Here is a 16,587-nt window from a genome sequence, read left to right as displayed (position 1 = left end):
GTCTCCCTTTCCTCTTAAAAAAATATGAGAAACTGAGGTCCAGAAAGGGAAAAAGACTTGGGCGAGATAGGGCCCAATTCCCTTTCTCCCCATCCTGGTCCCTTCCGTGTTGTTTGCACCGTGGGGACACGTGGTAATATCAAGGTCAACAGTTGGGGATGACTTAGACTTCCAGCTCTGTCTGCCCTGCGGCTGCTTCATGTTGGATTACTTCATTTCCCTCCTTGGCCACCATCTCCTGTTTGGAGAAAGCAGCCTCCCCCAGGATACAGGGCCCTCCTTTTCCTCGCAGTGAGTCACAGCCTCTGAGCTGACTTGCGGACAGCTTGACTCCAAGACAGAATCCTTCCCTCCCACTGCTTTTTCCAATGAATACCTCCAGCTGTGGTGCTCCACTTCCTCTGGCCACCTCCCTACTGCCGGGAACTTTTATTTACTCAGGTTTTTTCCTCCTTGAAATGAGGTCCTATGGAGAAGTACCCAAGAGACTTTCAACCCTGATTCTCCCAATCTCCCTGAGCAGTAATGACTGGAAGCATAAAATGTTGTTTTCCCATATTGTGTGAAGCAGGGGACCGGGAGGGGCGCCTGGGTGGCTCAGTCGGTTAAGTGCCTGACTTCGGCTCAGGTCATGGTTTCACGGTGCATGAGTTCAAGCCCTGCACTGGGCTCTGTGCTGACAGCTCAGAGCCTGGAGTTTGCTTCTGATTTCTGTGTCTCCCTCTCTCTCTGCTCCTCCCCCACTCACACTCTGTCTCTCAAAAATGAATAAACATTAGAAAACTTTTTTAAAAATCCAGTCTTATACAGTCGTATGCTCTACTCAGGCAAGCTGGCACTGTCACCCTGTCCAAGAGAATCGGCAGGTTTGGTGGGGATGCTGCGTTAGGGCTCAGTCTCCTGAGTCACAGGAATGGGGCTGTGGCCCCATTACCAGTCATAGAGACACCTTTGGGTCCTGGGGCAAGTATTTGATAGAGGCAGTCACGTGAAGAGCACCAACATTCTCTCCCTGAGTAATCCAGGTGAGGAGCAGGAACGACCATCCCCTCTGTCATGGAGCACCCACTTGCAGCACCCCCCAAGCAGCTGTACAAAAGGTGACTACGGTCCTGAGAATGCCATCTCAAAAGAACAGTGTCTCAAGAGTATCATTTGGGGCGCCTGGGTGGCTCAGTCAGTTGGCGTTGACTTTGGCTCAGGTCATGATCTCAGTTTGTGAGTTCGAGCCCCGCCTCGGGCTCTGTGCTGACAGCTCAGAGCCTGGAGCCTGCTTCGACTTCTGTGTCTCCCTCTCTCTCTGCCCCTCCCCTGCTCGCTCTCTCTCTCTCTCTCTCTCTCTCTCTCTCCCTCTCAATAATAAACATTAAAAAATGTTTTTTAATAAAAAGAATATCATTTGAGGGACGTCTGGGTGGCTCAGTCTGGTTAAGTGTCCGACCCTTGATTTTGGGTCAGGTCATGCATGGGCTTGCAGTTAGTGAGTTCGAGCCCTGCATTGGGCTCTGCACTGACAGTGCTGAGTCTGCTTGGGATTTGCTCTCTCCCTCTCTCTCTGCCCCTCCCCTGCTTGCATGCGCGCTCTCTCTCTCTCTCTCTCTCTCCCCCCGTCTCTCTCTTTCTCTCAAATAAAACTTAAAAAAATAATATTATTTGAGAGGAGGAAATAAGGGCATATACCTATGTATTCAAGGGAAACGTCGAGAAAAAGTAAAAAAACACCAACTAGTGACATTAGTTAGCTGGAGGGCAGAGAATGGAACAGGTTGGAAAGGCCAGAGGGAACGAGGCCGATGACAGGTCTCTGAAATATCTTCTTGTTCTGACTTGGCTTTTGGAACCATTTTAATGTTTTCCATCTCAAAATAAATGAAATCAAAACTCACAAGGATGGGGAAAACGCTAAAACTGAATATACTTAGAAATAAGCAAATAAGAAATTTTGATTTCCTTTCGATTTCCTTCGATTCTACTAAAAATAATTAATCCCTTACAATGTGTTAAACATTTCCCTGCAATTCACTTAATCTCTGCAACATCTCTGAGTGGTAGGTACTATTACTCTCCTAGTTTTACAAGGGAGGAAGTCATGCTTCACAGGGATTCAGGGAGCTGCCAAGGTCCCAGGGACTTGAATTCAGATTTTGTATCAGATTTGTATGAGGTCTCAGTTCTGAGATCATATTATATACTCAGCTCTGTGCCAGGCACAGAAGTATGAGTTAGAGCCCCTGGGTTCCAAGAATCTACAACATTCGTGATAAACATTTAACACCACGAGGCTATAAAAATAGGGAAATGAATGAGTCCCTTATCATTCACAAAGATTTAAGGGCCATAAAGGTTTCAGGGATTCTGAGCATTCCTTGTGGGTTGGCTCCTTGGAGGATGTGTGTGGGATTTGAACCAAACCTCATAGGTAGGACTCAGGTAGGTGTGGAAAAGGGGCAAAGGAATTCCAGGCAACAGAACCCACTGGGGGCAGAGGTGCAGAAAGGGGCTTGGTGTGTGGCGAGCCAAGGAGAAGACCAGCTTTTGCAGAAGAATGGACAACATAGACGGGCACATACATAACTTTCTTGGAGATCTGTTGGAGTTCAAAGTCAAGGTGAACATCAAGAGAGTAAGGTGTCCACAATGAGGTTGGGATGAGGTCGGTAAATACCCAGGCCCTAAACGTTAGTCCTTTTGTACATAGCTGCATATTGATATTTGATATCTGTCTCATCCCTTTCTGGTTACTGGGCTCAGAGAGATTACTGGAAAAGATAGACACTATATGCTGGATCTACAGATTAAAAACTCTTTTTGCATAAAGGGGAAATAAAATGCTAGCTCCTTTGGTTGCTTTTGCTCTTCTCCGTGTCTACTTTCTCAGCGGAGATTTATAAGCAGAAAGAGGAGCCACTCCCTGTTCCTTGGCTGAGCTGAAAGTCAGACAGTAGCCTTGCAGATCTGTCTAAAGCCAACTTGCGGGCAGCCCCCAGGCTGTGCCAGGAGAGGTGTCAAGGGAAAGCACTTCTTCCCCTTCCTGTCCCCTCCCCAGCTGGAGGGTTTAGTGCTCAGCAGGGATAATGAGAGGAAATGAGAGGAGAAAGCAAGGAGAGGAGGAGGGAGGGAAGCAGGCTGAGCCTGGTGGGCAGACACCAATGCTGAGCTCTAGCTGGCCAGCGAAGCAGAAACAGGAAGAAAATCAAAATATGGACATTTTTATCAGACTATCAGTTGGTTAACTGCCCCCAGGGTCTTCATCAGCACCAATATTCAGATAAACCTGAAAAATCCTTTCAAATTGCTGCCCTCCGTACCCTTTTGAAACAACAGAACTAATCCCACGTCTCTCAGAGGATCAAGTCATCATCCAGCCCCTTCTGATCTTCTCATTGCTGTCTGTCACCATTGCCCCGTTCCCTTCCCCGCACCCACACCCAAGCCTGGGCCGGGGCCACACCAGCCCCCCTCGTTGCTCTGTGTTCACACCCTCCCCCAATCGGGAACACCACTTCCCTTCTCCTCCCCCAGAAGCCGCTCTTCAGGACCAGCCACACACCATCTCCTAGATGGGGCCCTGAGGCGAAGCGGTGGCTCCCTCCTCTGAACTGGGAGGGGGGTGCACACCCTTCTGTCAGTGTGGTTTGCACATCCTGTCCTGGTGACATGTGTGTCTTCCCACCGCCGGGCTCAGAGCCTCTTAAGTGCAGGACCCAAGTCTTGCTTTTTTTCTTTACTAGAACAAGATAAGGTTTTTGATAGTGTTCGTTTAATATTTGAGGAATGGATATTTCCCTTAAAACAACGTTTCATACACTTTTTAGCCACAGCTCTCGGTAAGAAATACTTTTCACACCATGACCCTGTTTACACAGACTCTCACACACACATACCTAACCGAAACAGAAGGTTCGAGAAATAATACTTACTATGTTGGATGCACTCTGATATTTTCTCTTTTATTTCTCTCTTTTTTTTAAGTGCTCATTGGGACCTCAGGTGGAAAGCCGCAGTCCTAAAGTATAAAGAGAAGCTGGTAAAGCTAAAAGGAGAAGAGCTTCCCTTCCAAACCAGGATCCGATTAGGATTAAGCTGTAAACAAATGAGGGCCTCAGCCAGCTCTGATGTGTGGGCCATAAGGGTCTCGGCCGTATCATGAAGCAGAGGGCTAGGTGGGCTTTATTGACCATGTGATGGACCTCAGCTTGGGGCACCAACGGCCCTTGGCAGCTTTCCTGTTCAGTCCCTCCTAGCTTTCCTTCATTCCTGAACACAGCCATCCCCACCTTGCAAAGAATTCCTCCCATTGCACTTGCTGCCCCAGCTGTATTTTGTGCATACCTCTGTGACTGCTGTTACCGCGCCAGACCGTATTGCAAGTCTTTTTGACATGGCTGGCCGCTCAACTGAATTCCTGGAGGGAGCCTGGCCCGGGGAACCCTGTCAACAAGTGTTTGGTGCGTTGAGAAGAGACGAATGTCTGCTCTCTCTTGGGGTCTGCAGGCACCCATCTCTTCCAGATTGTGGCCTGGGTCAGGGGGTGCCGTGGGCTGAGGAGGGAGAAGCAGGCCAGGGCAAGCCACTTTGGAGCAGGATGGGCAGGTACTGCCCAGAGGCAGGAAGCAGTGGCTGGGATTCAACAGGGAATTTACAAAACTCAGTTATCTCTTCACTTTGGATAGAAACCCCATAATTTAAGAAATGAAGACGATAAACCTGAGCTTCAGGGTGAACTTTGGCACTCGAAAGCAGGCTCCTGGGACTGCAGTTGCTAAAGAACTAATAATTAGAGGGGCGCCTGGGTGTCTCAGTCGGCTGAGCCTCTGATTTCATCTCAGGTCATGGTCTACGGTTCTTGAGTTCGAGCCCTGCATCAGCGCAAAGCCTGCTATGGATCCTCTGTCCCCCTTTCTCTCTGCCCCTCCCCTGCTTGTGTGCGGGCTCTCTCTCTCTCTCTCTCTCTCTCAAAATAAACATTAAAAAAAAAAAACTAAGTGGCAGGTGGCAACCAACTCAGGGCTGGGCACTGAGAGCCCAAAGGTGACGGAAGTCCCTCCCCCACTAGTTAATCCAACCCTAGGGCCTCTTCTCTGCTATGCCTCTCATCCTGAGCGAGTAAGCAGAATACAGGGAAGGAGGGTGGTGAATGTTGTGTCTCCCCAACCCTGTCATACCAACATGCTAATAGTCCTGGTGGAAAATTTTCTTGTAACTGTCGGAAATGACATAGATCATGAAACATCAATAGCACATAAATCACAACATGACATTGGGAAACATAAGTTATTGTTCTGCTTGTCCTACGATAGCGGTGACCACACTTTCACAAAGAAAGAAAAAACAAACATCGAGAGCTCTCTTCTGTAGAGACACCAACACCTCAGAAAGGAACCTGGAATCTGATTCCAGAACATTCCAGCCGGTCTCTGCTTGCATCGGGGCCCCATTCCCTTTGTGTCTTTGTTCTTTCAACTTTATTGAATGCTTTCTAGCAGGATAGCATTGTGATGTCTACCACAAGGGAAGAAGTTTAACTTGTAAAAGGATTTGAGCAACTCTGTAGGTTAAAAACTAAACAAAGACAAATTCCTCTTAACTATTTGCCTAGTTCTGCTTTCTGTTATGCACCCCAGCTGTAACCCACCGTGAGCATTATTTGTCACACGGGAAAGAGGACCTGGCCCTTATTCCCCCGAGCTTACCTCTTCCACGTAACCAAGGTAAAGTGAGAAGCCTTGGCCTGCAGAGGACAAAGGTCAGAGCTCAGACCTTTATTCACAAGCCCTGTGGTCTTGGGAAGGGACTCCTGAACCCAGTTTCTTCTTATCTGTAGAATGTGGATAACTATACTGCTCCCCAAGCCTCTGTGAGGAGGGAAGGAGGGGATATACATGGCAACAGCTAACATTCATGAAGCTAATAATTTTTGAAGTTTTTTTAAGTTTACTTACTGATTTAAATTTATTTCAGAGAGAGAGAGAGAGCACAAGTGGGGGAGGGAGAGAGAGAGAGGTAGAGACAGAATCCCAAGCAGGCTCTGTGCCATCACCACAGAGCACGATGTGGGGCTCGAATCCACAAATCGCGAGATCATGACCTGAGCTGAGATCAAGAGTCAGATGCTTAACCAACTGAGTGACCCAGGTGCCCCTTATTTATTTATTTTAGAGAGAGAGAGAGAGAGAGAGAGAGTGAGCTTGCATGCACAAACTGGGGAAGAGCCGAGAGAGGAGAGAGGGAATCCCAAGCAGACTCTGCACTGTCAGCGCAGAGCCCAACCCGGAGCTCAAACCCACGAACCGCAAGATCATGACTGGAGCCGAAATCAAGAGTCAGACGCTTAACTGACTGAACCACCCAGGCACCCTGAAGCTGGTAACGTTGTGAGGTGACCATACAAGCACACTGGCTTCAGTGCACAGAAGGGAGATGGAGGTGATGAGTCAGACTGGGCAGAGTAGGGTTTTCCCTTTGTGAATCCGTGGAAAATAAAGCCATGGTTAGAGGGCCCTGTCATGGAAAACCTCAGCCAGCCGGAACCGGCTGCATTTTGTCCTGCAGGCAGTGAGAGCAGGTGAAAGACTTCCTAAAAGTAATGGTTTAGCTGATTCTTCTGGCCTAAAGTCTGCTTGGAAGTTGAGTGAGGCTGGAGGCTGGGAATAGGGGTGAGCAGCTGGACTTAGAAGGCTGAGAGAGGAAGGGGCAGCAGGTATGAGAGGCAAGCCCTAGGAGTTGTCAAAATGGGGTCTCTGCATGCTCCGGATGTTTCCTCCACTGCTTCTTTCTCCCAGTCTTTGCCCTCTGCTCCTGGTCCTTCTGTCTCCACCCCTACCCCCACCCCTTATCAGCCCTGTGTCCTTCCACCACCTAAGGAGGCAGGCAAATGAGGCTCAGCAAATGCTTCAGATGATAAAGATGCTGCCCGGTGGGCCTCCCTGGGTACAGCTGGTCTGGTGGGCATTGATTGGGTCATGAGCAGGGAGGGCAGGCCCGCTTTTTCTTTAGTATGGGAGTGAGAAAAGCCGCTGCAGGTTAGACCTCACAGGAAGCTAGAGCCAAGTGACAGCACCTGACAGCAAGTGCAGGACAGCTGGGTGGGTGAGAAGAGAGGTGACACCCTAGGGCTGCTGGGGCCCGTTGCTCCTTCTACTCCAGGCCAAGGAAATCAGGTCACCCTGTTCGCTTGCCAGACACTGAGGGACCCACTGCTGCCGTTGGGGAATCAACCACAAAGTAGTCATGGAACGGAGCACCTGGGGGATCGGATCCGTCTGCTAGGCGCGGGACTTTGGCTCAGCTCATGATCTTGTGGTATGGAAGTTCGAGCCCCGCGTCAGGCTCTGTGCTGACAGCTCAGGGCCTGGAGCCTGCTTCAGATTCTGTGTCTCCCTCTCTGCCCCTCCCCTGCTTGCATTCTCTCTCTCTCAAAAACAAATAAACATTTAAAAAAGTTTAAAAAAAGAAGTATTTGTAGAATGGGGTGCCTGGGGGCTCAGACTGTTAAATGTCTGACTCTTGATTTCAGCTCAGGTTCTGATCTCACGGTTGTGAGATCGAGCCCCACGTAGGGCTCTGTGCTGGGTGTGGAGCCGCTTGGGATTCTCTCTCTCCCTCTTTCTCTGCCCCTCCCCCACTTGTGTGCATGTATGCGTGTTCTCTCTCTCTCTCAGAACAAACAAACAAACAAACAAACCAAAAAGAAGTATTCATCGAAGAGTGGCCAGGACAAGGCACCTGGTTGAGGATCTCAAACTGGTGACCCACAGGTCTTTTTACCCTGCATATGGGTTTTCTTTGGCCAAGTCAGGCCCTCCCACTCTCTTTTATGTTATACTCCCCCTTTTCTCCCTCTCTACCTCATATATTTGCCTTCTTAGTCTCCCCCCTGAGCTTATGAATTTACCAACCCCATCCTAGAAGGCACAAAGAAATACAAAGATGTTCTGGGAGCTTCTGATATTGCTGGGAAAACAAGACAAATACACAGGCCAAGAGGCTGAGCCTGCCAGACCCAATGTGTGGGGCAGACACCTGTATTTTGGAGCTGTGTCTACAGAAGAGATCTTTTCCCACGGAGGTCATAAGAAAAGGGTGTGTAGAAGCCAGGGGCAACTTGTTGGAAGAGAGAGGTCTCGATGGAGATGAGATAAGGATGCTCCCAGATGGGGACAGGCCAGGGGAGTCAGCCTGGAGAAGGTGCTCAGGCAGCACGGGACCTCTGAGGTGTTTGCACAGGGCAGTGATGATGAAGGCACAAGACGATCCAGGAAAGGTAATGTGGGTGGGAGCTGAACTGGGGAGTAATGTTGAAGATGTAAATACTGGTGCAGAGTGGGAGTTGAAGGATCCAAAGGGTGCCAGGCTTCAAGCTTCAGAGCATCTTAGAGATGCTGCTCTAGTCACTGAGAGGGAAGTCACAAGAAGGCAGCTGCTTGGGGTGGGGTGTGAGAAGCTGACAGAAATTTTGGTTTAAATGTGTTACATTTGATGAAAGAAATATGCAGCTGGCATTTAGGACCAGGAGATGGAGGTGGTGATTTAGGGCTGCAGTGGATTAGATGGGACTCCTGAGGGAGATGAGGTGGGGCAGGGCGGGGAGAGTGGCGGAAGAGAAACCAGAGAAGGAGACTAACGTGGAATTGGAGAGGTGGGGAGTACACAGGTGTGGGCAGAGAAGACAAGCGAAGATCGAGGTCTGTTAGTAATATCCGCAGTGGGAGCTTCAGGAAGCACAGAGCAGAAAAAAGCCGGGAGGTTGAAGCTAGGAGGTGACAGGGATTTCTGCTGCTGTGGAGAAGGGGGTGACCTATTTCAGGGTCAAGGAGACCTGGTGGAGAGGAAGGTAGCAGGTGTAAACCATTATGTCAAGGAGTATGTAGCAGATAGAAGTCACCGTAGGAGCAAAAGGAAATCTAGGAGACAGAGGTGACAGAGGTGGGGTGCCTGGGTAGCTCAGTTGGTTAGGCCTCTGATTCTTGATTTCGGCTTAGGTCATGATCTTGCGGTTTGTGAGTTCAAGCCCTGAGTCGGGCTCTGCACTGACAGGATGGAGCCTGCTTGGGACTTTCTCTCTCCCTCGCTCTCTGCCCCTCCCCCACTCATGCCTGTGCTCTCTCTCTCTGTCTCAAAATAAATAAGTAAACTTAAAAAAGAAAAAAGAAGAAGAAGGAAGGAGATAGAAGTGAGAACGGTACTGAGTCCCTCAAGGGGAAAGGCTAGAATGAAGACAGGACCCAGGAGAGGTGGAGGAGGTAGACAGAGATGCTCATCTCGGATTTCGCAACGTCTGCATGTCCTTGTCCCTCAATCTTGTGCCAGGTCCTGGGACCCCTCCGCTGTCCATGGTCCACATTCTTGTGGTTAGGCAGCAGACAGAAGTCGGTGGGGCCAGACTGGACACTCTCTAGGGATGGTGAGGGGGTTCTTCCCTCGGGACTGGGACCCAAAGCACCAGCAGTTACCCTTTCCCCTTCTGCCATGGATTCCCTCTCTTTTCTCTAGCACAGGGCCCTGGCAGATCTCGTAGCTGGATGCCATCCAGAGGGCTGCACAGAGTAGTGAAGCCTCTGGCCCCTGTTTTAGGTGCGTAGGCACCAGCAGGCAGACGGGAAGTGAAAGTGGGGTAACCACGAGGAAGAGGGGGCGAGGACTGGGTTAATCATCAGAATTCTTGGCCGCAAGCTCCCAGCCAGCCTTTGCTGAAATGGTGAGTGACTACAGATTGAAAGCTTTTAGCGGCAAAGTCTGCGTCCCTTCAGAGTCTGGTCACCTACGCCGAGCACAAGACAACCACCAAGCCAGCAGGCCCTGGTTGGAGGTAGAAGCATCAACAAGCAAGGAGGTGGCTGTGGGGATGACCTCACCAGAAAAGCAAACACACACCCCGAGGGGAAGGAGGGGCTTGCTCCCTGCTGGGCTGTGGGGGGAACTGTTCTGGAGAGTGCAGGCTGGAAAGACAGACAGATCTCAGCTGGGAGGGATGGTGTGAAGGGAAAGAGGCTGATGCCCAAAGGAGGGGGGCTAAAGTGGAAGGGGGAAAAGCCCATTGCTGGGGCTGAATCGAAAGGTTTCATTCTGACTGAGCATTAAGAGGGAGGTTGTGTTGATAGTGATCTGGGGACGTGTCATCTGAAGGAGATTTAAAACATCCTGAGCCTTGAAACTGGCATGTTCTCTTATATGCTGGGTTGGGCATATACCTGGTATAGTTTGGCAACATCATAGAAAATGAAGGCAGACAGCCTCTCCTCTGTTGTCCTGCCCGCTGCTCTCTTGCACTGTATCTGTATTCAATAAACTTCTGTCTCTTTAAAAAAAAAAAAAGAAAGAAAACATTCACATAGCCTATGACTCAGCTTATTCTACCCACACTAAGACACACATATTGAAAGATATTAAAAGAGGGCACCTCGGTGGCTCAATTGGTTGAGCATCCGACTTAGTCTCAGGTCATGATCTCATGGTTTGTGAGTTCGAGCCTTGCATTGGGCTCTGCGCTGACAGTGCAGAGCCTGCTTGGGATTCTCTCTCTCTGCCCCTTCCCTGCTTTCTCTCTCTCTCAAAAACAAGTAAGTTGGGGCGCCTGGGTGGCTCAGTCGGTTAAGCGGCCGACTTCGGCTCAGGTCATGATCTCACGGTCTGTGAGTTCGAGCCCCATGTCGGGCTCTGTGCTGATAGCTCAGAGCCTGGAGCCTACTTCGGATTCTGTATCTCCCTCTCTCTCTGCCCCTCCCCTGTTCATGCTTTGTCTCTCTCTGTCTCAAAACTAAATAAACATTAAAAAATTAAAAAAAAAAACAAGTTAATTATAAAAATAAATAAAAGATATTAAAAGAAGCAAAATGACATGCAAAGGTATCTAAGACAATGTTAAGTGAAAAGAACAAGTTGTATATTTGTGCATGGTAGTATTTTATTTGATTAAAAGAAGAAAAATGATGTATATTATATATTATAGAAAAATATAAATATCTTACATGTTTGTGTGTATCACAAGGAATTAAAAAAATTTTTATTATTTTTGAGAAAGACAGAGTGTGTGAGTAGGGAAGGGGCAGAGAGAGAGGGGACAGAGGATCTGAAGCAGGTTCTGTGCTGACAGCGGACAACCCGATGCGGGGCTCAAACTCACGAACCATGAGATCATGACCTGGGCGGAAGCTGGACGTTTAACCCACTGAGCCACCCAGGCACTCCAGGAATGTTTTTAAAAAGAATGACTTTATTGAAGTATGACTGACCTACAAAAAGCTGTACATATTTAATGTATCCAACTTGAATTCAGAAGGAACTGGTAATAGTAGTTATTTTGAGGGTTAGATTAGAAAATTGGGGTCCTAAGAGGGGCACTTTTTAAAAAAATGTTTTATTTATTTTTGAGAGAGAGCGAGAGAAAGTGCGCACGCAACTGGGGGAGGGGCAGAGAGAGAAGGGGACAGAGGATCTGAAGCAGGTTCCATGATGAGAGCAGTGAGCCCAACGCAGGGCTCAAACTCATGAACCACGAGATCCTGACCTGAACTGAAGTCAGACACTCAACTGACTGAGCCGCCTGGGTGCCCCTAGGAGGGGCACTTTTAACTTGATAGTCTTCTGTGTTAAAAAACAAAATTCAGGGGCACCTGCCATACAGAGCTCGCTTCGGATCCTCTGTTCCCCCTCTCTCTGCCCCTCCCCCCTTCCCCAAAATAAATAAACACAAAATAAATAAGTAAATAAATGAATAAATAAAAATGTTAAAAAACCCACAAAATTCATATCACCCCTCCCATAGTTGGGGTGCCTGGCTGGTTCAGTCAGAAGAGCATGCAATTCTTGATCTCTGATCTCGGGGTTGTGAGGTTGTGAGTTTGAGCCCCATATTGGGTGTAGAGATTACTAAAAAAATAAATAAACTTAAAAAAATATTCACCTGGGGTGCTAGGTGGCTCAGTCAGTTAAGCATCTGACTCTTGATTTCAGCTCAGGGTCATGATCTCACAGTTCGTGGTTCCATCCCAGCATTGGGCTCTGCACTAACAGTGTGGAGCCTGCTTGGGATTCTCTCTCTTCCTCTCTCTCTCTCTCTCTCTCTCTCTCTCTCTCTGCCCCTCCCCCACTTGTGCTCTCTTTCTCACTAAATAAACATTAAAAATTTCATCCAAATAAATGTAAAGATCAAACTGGCTTTGTTCAACAATTCATGAGTTGGGCTGCATCACATTTAGCAAATAGAAAAGAGCTCCAAGGAGCTGCACAAAATACAGTAAGGCCTTGGTTTGTGAATATAAATCGTTCCAGAAATATGCTTGTAATCTAAAGCACTTGTATATCAGAGGGAATGTCAAGAACCATTGGCTCAGTTGTGTTCATGTGACGTTCCGCATCACGAACTGCAAGACATTGCTCATTTATCAAGTTAAAATTTATTAGAAATGTTTGCTTGTCTTGTGGAACACTCGCAGAACAAGTTACTCCCAATCCAAGGTTTTACTATAGAAGGATTTTATAGGCAGAAACAGGGTGGAAGGATGTGTGTTGGGGTGAGGGTGTGTGGAACAATTAGCAAAAGAAAAGAAAGGATATTGTGAAGCAAGGTCATCTTCCCTTGGGGTAAGAGCAAGGGTCTTATTAGGTGGATTACCTCATCTTCCTTTGGGGGATAGAGAGGGCCCATGTGACAGATGACCTCATTGGCGCTTACCAGAAAATTCCTGACTAACTGGTTAAGACTACATTTCTGGGGAAAGTTATAAATGCCATTAGGTTAAGGATTAAGCCCCAGTTTGGTGACTTGGCTTAGCATAAGTGACTCCATTTTGGGCCTGGGTTTTCTTTTTTAGTATCTGCATGGTGTGTTTTTTGTTTGTTTTTGTTTTTGTTTTTGTATGGTGTGGTTTTTAATAGGAGTGCATATTGTTCAGATTGATAGTTTCAGTGACCACAATTTATGAACTAGTCAGAACATAAGGCTGACAAATATGAATTTTTATGGGGACAATGGAATAAAATATTTTCTAATTGAGGTCATCCTAGAAAGTGAAGTAACTCTCTTTTTCTTCTCTCCCTTATCTGCCTGAAAGCCTCACTCCTGTAAACAGCTTCTCTGGTTTAAATCTAGAGGGAAGAACATTGGCCTTTGAGTTATTCATTCATTGAATGCCTGCCAGGGCCCACCTTGCCGTGTTCCAGCCCTACTCTCCTACTTACTATCTGGCTGTGGGCTCTTGGTCTTTCATATCCCTGTAAGATAGGGTAATGATACTTGCTCTGCCTATGAACCCTCCTAAAAGCATAAAGCTGAACTAAAATAAAAATGGCTGCACTAATGCTTCAGTGAAGCTTGATTTTAAAGTAAACCTTCTCTCTTCCGAAAATCTCCCTCCTCCCTTCTGAGCCTTTTCTTTCAGGAATCTGGTACCATCCTGAAAATCCGACTAAGGAGGCTGGGCAGCGCATGCACCATTCCTGTGAAAACTGGCTAGATCCTATATTACCCTATAACTCCCACGCCCCCACTTCTCCCCCCACTCCCCCACCCTTCCTCAGGGCAGGCTTACCCAGGAGGGTAAGAGCCCTACATACAAATTTGAAGTTTTTGTAAATCATGGTTGGGGCATTATCCAAGGTCACAGGTAAAAAATTAAATTCCCACCACAAGAGACTCTCAATGGTAGAGAACAAACTGAGGGTTGATGGAGGGAGATGGGTGGGGGTGGGCTAGATGGTTGATGGGTGTTACGAAGGGCACCTGTTGTGATGAGCACTGGGTTTTGTATGTAATGATAAATCACTGAGTTCTACTTCTGAAACCAATATTGCTCTGTATATTAACTAACTAAAAAAAAAAAAAAAAAAAAAAGTTCGATTCCCAGGGCATCTGGCTGGCTCAGTTTGGGGACTGTGCAACTCCTGGTCTCAGAGTTGTGAGTTTGAGCCCCACGTTAACTATACAGATCACTTAAAAGTAAAATCTTAAAAAATCTTAAAAACTCCCCCGCAAAAAAGTTCAATTCCCCCCAGGAGAGTTCAATTTCCTGCAGTTAGTATCCAAAATATAAAAACTTATACAACTCAATACCAAAAAATCAAATGATCCAATTAAAAAAGGGCAAAAGACATGAACAGACATTTCTCCAAAGAAGACACACAGATGGCCAACAGACACATGAAAAGATGCTCCATGTCACTCATCATCAGGGAAATACAAATTAAGACCACAATGAGATATCACCTCACACTTGTCAGAATGGCTAAAATAAAAAACACAAGAAACAACAAGTGTTGGCAAAGATGTGGAGAAAAAGGAACCTTGTGCACTGTGGGTGGGAATGCAAACTGGTGTCAGCACAGAGCCCAATCTGGGACTTGAACCCACGAACCATCAGATCATGACCTGAGCTACAGCTGGACACTTAACCAACTGAGCCACCCAGGTGCCCCACAAGACAGTATTTTTTTTTTAATGTTGATTTATTTATTTTGAGAGAGAGAGAGAGAGAGAGAGAACATGAACTGGGGAGGGGGGCTAGGGAGAATCCCAAGTAGTTCAGATCATGAGATTATGACCTGGGCTGAAATCAAGAGCCGAACACTTAACCAACTGAGCTGGCCAGGTGCCCCACTCTTAACTATAGAGAACAAACTGGTGGTTACTAGAGGGGAGGTGGGTGGGGATTGGGTGAAACAGCTGAAGGGGATTAAGAGTACACTTATTATGATGAGCACTGAGTGATGTATAGAATTGTTGGACTGCTGTATTGTACACCTGACACTAATATAACACTGTATGTTAATTATACTGGAAATAAAAAAAAAAAAAAATGGAAAAAAAAAAAGTTCAGTTCCCTGCAGATGGCAAGTATGGAATAAATTAAATGGACAGTCCCGAAATGGATGTATTTTGGGGTAACAGGAAATTGCCCTCAGGAAATAAAGTCACTTTTGGAAAATGGGAAAGAATCTCTGCATAATAGATGAGACCATCAACTCCAGAAGCATTTCATCCTAAAAGACAGCAAATGTGTGTCAGAAATTTGGGGACACCCAAATCCAATTAGTATCCAAATGTATTGCGTGCTTGCTAAATGCGGGGTGCCATGCAAACACTTTAGTTATTTGATCCCCATAACAACCCTATTGTCTCCACTTTACAGAGGAGAAACGTGAGGCACAGAGAAGTGAAGTGATTTGCCCAAGGTCATCGCAGGGAAATGGTAGAGCCAGGATTCTAATTTCAGATAGTCTGACCTCAGAGCCTGTGTGCTGAACGGACTGCTCAGCTGAAGCGGTAGGAGCGCATGCTCAGGAAAGTAGGACTTAATATAGAAAAAAGGGGTGGCCTTTGAATATCCAACTGAAAAAGAATGTGTTAACATACTGTTTCTAAACTTACCAGGTAACAAGAATCATTATTCTTCCCGTAATTGCTTCTCAAGCTGTAATGTACATATGAATCACATGGTGACCTTGTTAAAATGCAGATTCTGATTCAGTAGGTCTGGGTGGGGCCTGAGACCATGCATCTTCCCCTTTGCTCCTAGGCTGCAGACCACACTTTATTTTTTTTATTATTATTATTATTATTATTATTATTATTTTTTAAGTTTATTTATTTTTGACACAGAGAGAGGCAGAGAATGAACAAGGGAGAGGCAGAGAGAGATGGAGACACAGACTCGGAAGCAGGCTCCAGGCTCTGAGTTGTCAGCACAGAGCCTGACGCGGGGCTCGAACTCACAAACTGCGAGATCATGACCTGAGCTGAAGTCAGATGCTCAACCAACTGAGCCACCCAGGCGCCCCTGCAGACCACACTTTAAGGAGCCAGGCTCTGGGCAGAGGGCAAGAAGGTGCCCATCATTAGAAAAGGATTTGCCCACTGAAAATGAAGAAACTGGGTTCTGCTCAGAACCTCAGTGTCCCATGAAGCCGCTTCTAACAGCTAAAGTCCCACTTTGAGGCTCCAAACACCTGAACTTCTGGGCCTGCCCAGGCTCTGATCTCTCCCCCAAGTCAGACAGCTTTTTCCTCCAGCTTTACCCATGGGGCCCTGTGGAGTTCTTGGAGAGCTTTCTCTTGCTGAGGCAATCAGAAGACTGAGGGGGCTCTGGGCCAGCTGAGCAGGGAGCCTATGGAGAGCAGGAGGCTATGCCGTGTGGGGTAGACTCTGGGATGAGTGGCCTGGCACTCTCTTGTACTCTGGAAATGTTTGGTGAGAGAATGAACGATAATAAGGGTGTACTGGAAAATAAACCATGAGAGTACAGTAGTGGGAGGTGTGCATGGTGGGGGCGGGGGGGCGGGGAGTAGAAGGTTGACTTTGCTTCCTTGGCTGTTACGTTCATGGCTGGGCCTCGGCATGAAGTTCTAGATCTAAGGAGTTTGTGCTTTGTGAAGGCATGGGCTGTTCAAGCTTGCTGATCTGCCAGATCTATAGCAGACTATTTGTTGAGTGAATGAATAAATGAAGAGCTAGGGGGAGGAATGCAGTGCCTAAAGCCCTTCCCCTCTACCTTGTCCTTGGGATGGCTGTGTGAATGACTCACGTCCTGCTGCCCACTCACTTTCTTAGCCTAAAACCACATGTCCTGGGGTGTGGTGGCAGTGAGCTGACCT

This window comes from Panthera leo, chromosome A3 (genome assembly GCF_018350215.1).
Source record: "Panthera leo isolate Ple1 chromosome A3, P.leo_Ple1_pat1.1, whole genome shotgun sequence".
NCBI lineage: Eukaryota > Metazoa > Chordata > Mammalia > Carnivora > Felidae > Panthera > Panthera leo.
This window is presented reverse-complemented; position numbering follows the sequence as displayed.